Below are 5496 nucleotides of genomic sequence, written 5' to 3' on the forward strand. Positions count from 1 at the left end.
CATTTGAACTTACAGAGAGGAACCATTCCTGAGGGCCGAGTGAAAACGAAACAAAACACACACTCATCCCCTGCCAGAAGCCACCAGAAATGTCAAGAACGAAACCAGGCTGATTAAGTCCGGGAGGAGTGAATCTCCTACAGGTATGCCCCAAAGTGCTGCTCAGAGATACATTCGCTTCCTTTCTATCTGCCCTGGTGTTTTTCAACAACCGAAATGCTAGAACATTTGGAGTGTGACCTAAATGACTCAGGTTGCTTCCTGTCCCAAGAGCAGGGACACCGCAGTGTAGCTCAGACTCCCCTCCACGCCGCCGAGACAAAGTAGATCAAACTTTATGCAAATGATCTCAGGTCCCACTGCTTTCTGTGAGCTTAGAGGGGAAGAGGGAAACAGAGCGTGTGTGTGTGTGTGCGCGCGTGCATGTGTGTGCGCGTGCGTGCACGTGGTGTGTGTCTCCCATTCTTCCACAAAGGACTTCAGGCCATTTATAACAACAATACAATGAACTGATCGAAAAATGTAAGCGGTAAAAACCCGCTTAGAATCAGGGCGATTGTGACTAAGTAGAAGGATGAGACGACTTGGAGGCCACAAGAGGAACACATTTTCTCTAGCAATTTGTCAGCATTCGCTATGCGTTCAGCTGAACAATGTGAAGCAGCCACTAGACACCAGAAAGCAATGATGCAAACACAGGAAAGAGGTGGGCATTTGGTGTGGTGGGTGAGCCCCGTTTGGGGACACTCGCATCTCATATTGGAATACCGGGATCTGAGTCCCGGCTCCACTCCCAATTCTTCCAATTTCTTGCTGATGGGCACCCTGGGAGGCAGTGGATGACGGCCCAAGTGTTTGGGTCCCTGCCACCCACATGGGAGACCCCCAGAGGGAGTTGTGGGCTTCTGGCTTCTGTGCAGCCTGGACCCGGCTGTTGCAGACCTTTGGGAAGTGAAGCAGCGGACAACAGCTCTCTCGCACTGCGCATGTGCGTGCGTGTCTGCCTTTGAAATCAACTCAACTAGAAAGAAGTAAGGCACAACTCACAGGGAAAGATGCTCACAATCTAGTCGACAATCTAGTCGACAAAAACGGACTAAATGGTAGAAGTGGCCAACTACGTGTTGCAGTTATTGCAACAAACATCTCGGTAGGGTGCGGGCAGTGTGGCCCAGTGGGTTAAGCTGTGGCTCGGACGCCCACATTCCGTATTGGAGTGCCGGGCATAGAGTCGCACCTCCGCCTCTGTTTCCAGCTTCCTACTAATGAGCCTTGGAAAGCAGCAGCAGGTGGTCCAAGGACTTGGCTCCCTACCACCTACATGGGGGGGACCTGGCTGGAGTGTCAGGCGCTTGGCTCCAACCTGCCCCGTCCTGGTCGTGGGGTATGAACCAGCAGATGAAAAATCTCTCTCTCTCTCTCTCTGTTCATCTCTGTTCTCTACCTTTCAAAGAAAACAATAAATAAATAAATATTTCTATTATAAAACGTATTTGGATAAACAAATTTTAAAATTTCTTTTTTATAAAAGGAGAATTGTCCATCTACAACTACCTATAACAAAACAGAGGGATTCCCCAACATACTATTGAGTGGGAGAAGGCAATCATAAAAAGATGCAAACTACAGGATTCCATGTAGGCACCATTTAAAATCAGGCCAAAGCAACCACCACTCTGAGAAGTCCCCAGGGTGATTCTCCCCGGGGCGGGGGAGGAGTGTAGTGATGGCAGGTGGCCAAAGGCCACCTCTGGGAGACAGGGAGTGTTCTGTTCCTTAGTCTGGGTGCTGCTTAGGTGCCAAGACAGCAGTTTTGGGGCTCCCTTGAGCATACGCTTGTGAAATTTGTACTTTTGTGCGTATATGTGTGTGTATGTGTGTGCAGCACTTCCATAAAATGTGCAAAAAATCCCACAAATCCACAGATTCCACCCTTCAGCTGAGCCAAGGAGGAAGGAGTGGTCAGGGTGGAGAGCCTCTGAAAGGCTTCCTGGAGGAGGTGACACAGGCCCGGCCTGGACAGGTAATGTACTCCTTAGCCTTGGGGATCGACAAAGGCAGGTGTTCAGAGAACAAGGACACGTAGAAGCACAACCAGAAGCCGCTTGAGCCCTGGGGAGCTATAAGGAAAGAGCCAGAAGCTAACAACGTTGGGCGCCCTTGCTCGCCAGCGCCCACTTGGGAGCTGGAACTGGAGAGCGTGGGATTGCATGCATGTTCTTGAAAACCCCCTTGGGAAGCCGAGCGGAGGGTGAGTGGAGAGGGGCAGGACTGAAGGCTGCGAGAACCTTCCAATGTGTAGTCCAGGCCCAGGGGCACAGAGGCCTGGCTAGCTGGGCTCCGGGGAGGCAGAGGAGCAGAGACTGTTAAGAGGCAGGACGAGGAGCTATGCAAGAAGAATGAGGAAGAAGCTCACAGAGCAAGGAGGCAAGGGAAAAGAGGGGCATCATTAAAGCTTCCGGTTCCGAATATAAAAATACAGTCTGTTGAGCTACCGCTAAAGGGAGCTGAATTTTTAAGGACAGAACCAGTCAGCCAAGGGCCGGCGCTGTGGCACAGAGGGTTACAGCCCTGGCCTGCAGTGCCGGCATCCCATATGGAAACTGGTTTGAGTCCCGGCTGCTCCACTTCCCATCTAGCTCTCTGCTAGTGGCCTGGAAAAGCAGTGGAAGATGGCCAGCGCCGCGGCTCACTAGGCTAATCCTCTGCCTGCGGCGCCGGCACCCCGGGTTCTAGTCCCTGTTGGGGTGCCGGATTCTGTCCCGGTTGCTCCTCTTCCAGTCCAGCTTTCTGCTGTGGCCCAGGAAAGCAGTGGAGGATGGCCCAAGTGCTTGGGCCCTGCACCTGCATGGGAGACCAGGAGAAGCACCTGGTTCCTGGCTTCAGATCAGTGCAGCCATTTGGGGGGTGAACCAACGGAAGGAAGACCTTTCTCTCTGTCTCTCTCTCTTTGACTGTCTAACTCTGACTGTTAAGGAAGGAAGGAAGGAAGGAAGGAAGGAAGGAAGGAAGGAAGGAAAAAAAAAAAAAAAAGCAGTGGAAGGTAGCCCAAGCGCTTGGGCCCCAGCACCTTCGTGGGAGACCTGGAAGAAGCTCCTGGTTCCTGGCTTCGGATCAGCTCAGCTCCAGCCATTACAGCCATTTGGGGAGTGAACCAGTGGCTAGAAGACCTCTTTCTCTCTACCTCTCCTTGTAGCTCTTTTTTTCTTTTTCTTTTTCTTTTTCTTTTTCTTTTTTTCCTGGATTTAAGGTTTTTTTTTTAAAGATTTATTTTATTTGTTTGAAAGACAAAGTTACAGAGAGGAGAGACAGAGAGAGAGGTCTTCCATCCAATGGTTCATTCCCCAGATGGCCGCAATGGCTGGCGCTGTACTGATCCGAAGCCAGGAGCCAGGAGCTTCTTCTGGGTCTCCCAAGTGGGTACAGGGGCCCAAGGACTTGGGGCATCTTCCACTGCTTTCCCAGGCCACAGCAGAGGGCTGGATGGGAAGTGGAACAGCTGGGACTCGAACCGGTGCCCATATGGGATGCCGGCACTGCAGGCGGCAGCCTTATCTGCTACACCACAGCGCCGGGCCCTCCTTTTCTTTTCATTAAATTTGAACTGTGGTTTAGACTTCCTGTGGCCGCACAAACAGGCAAGAGTTCCAATGGTGTTAGCCCCTTGGTCACCAGCCAGCCTCACAGGTATTTTCACATCATATTACACTGGATGCAGATATCTCAATACATTGATTCCGTTTATCACTAATCCAAAATTATGGCATTTGGTAGAGCTACTGCTAGATCTTATTATTTAATTGGTAATTAAAGAGGCTTTGCTCATCCATTAGCGACGTGGTTATCTGTGCTTTGTAACAAATTGCACCAACGCTTAGTAGCTGAAAAGAGCAACAATCATTTCTTTTGTACTTAAACCTACAGTTTAGGCAAGGCTTGGCCAGATGTCTCCTCTCTGTTCCAGTCAATGTCAGGGACCTCAGATGGGGCTTCCTTGGGCATATGTGGGTCTCTGTTCTTCTAGGCCATCTCCTGCTTCCCCCGTGCTGTCTCCACGAAGCCGGGCTTCCTCTGACTTCACTTAAAAAAAAAAGTTTTTTGTTTTTTGGTTTTTTTTTTTTTTTTTTTAGAGAGAGAGAGCATCCTCCCACCCTCTGGTTCACTCCCCAAATGCCTTCAACAGCTGCAACAGGGGGACCACAGCTGAGAAGAGAGAGCTCCATCCAGGTCTCCCATGTGGGCTGTGAGCACCTTAACTGGCATCTTGAGTGCTGAGGCGAAACGCCTGCCCTTGACTTAGCTTTGGAAGTGCGGTGGCTGCCATGTTCTGTCGGTCAAGCAGACATCTGGGAGGACTGCCTAGATACAAGGGAGGGGACACAGACTTCGTCTCTCAGTGGGGGAAGTGACAAAGGACTTACAGGCACAAAGACGATAGCACAAGCGTGTGGGCTTTCAGGATCCTGAAGATTGCATTTCTTTTTTTTTTTGACAGGCAGAGTGGACAGTGAGAGAGAGAGACAGAGAGAGAAAGGTCTTCCTTTGCCGTTGGTTCACCCTCCAATGCAGCCGGCGCACCGCGCTGATCCGATGGCAGGAGCCAGGATCCAGGTGCTTTTCCTGGTCTCCCATGGGGTGCAGGGCCCAAGCACCTGGGCCATCCTCCACTGCACTCCCTGGCCATAGCAGAGAGCTGGCCTGGAAGAGGGGCAACCGGGACAGAATCCGGCGCCCCAACCGGGACTAGAACCCGGTGTGCCGGCGCCGCAAGGTGGAGGATTAGCCTATTGAGCCACAGCGCCGGCCCTGAAGATTGCATTTCAATGTACAGGTTAAGTACCCCTTATCCAAACTGCTTGGGACGCGTAGTGTTTTGGATTTCAGATTTTAGAATATTCACATTTACGTCACAAGATATCCTGGGGCGAGAAACCCAAATCTAAATATGAAATCCATTGATGCCTCATATAGACCTTATACACATAGCCTGAAGGTAATTTTTTCTAAGATTTATTTATTTGTTTGGGAGACTGAGTTACAGAGGGAGGGAGGGAGGGAGGGAGAGAGGGAGGGAGAGAGAGAGAGAATCTTCTACCCGCTGATTCACTCCCCAAATGGCCGCGATGGCTGGAGCTGAGCCGACCCAAAGCCAGGAGCCAGGAGCTTCTTCCAGGTCTCCCATGTGGGTGTATCTTCCACTGCTTTTCCAGGCCATCAGCAGGGAGCTGGGTCAGAAGTGGAGCAGCCCGGACACTAACTGGCGTCCATATGGGATGCTGGCGCTGCAGGCAGATGCTTAGCCTACTACGCCACGGTTCCGGTTCCCGGTATTTTTTTTTTTTAAATTTTGACATTTATTTATTTGAGAGGCAGGGGAAGAGAGACAACAAGTTCCCATCCTCTGGCTCACTCCCCAAGTGTCAGAGACAGCAAAGTGGAGAGTCTGAGCCTAGAGTAGGAAACACAAGGCGTCACCACTGCCTCCCAGGGTCTACA

Source organism: Oryctolagus cuniculus, chromosome X, assembly GCF_051225735.1.
Source record: "Oryctolagus cuniculus isolate XC-2025 breed Fujian yellow rabbit chromosome X, ASM5122573v1, whole genome shotgun sequence".
Lineage (NCBI taxonomy): Eukaryota > Metazoa > Chordata > Mammalia > Lagomorpha > Leporidae > Oryctolagus > Oryctolagus cuniculus.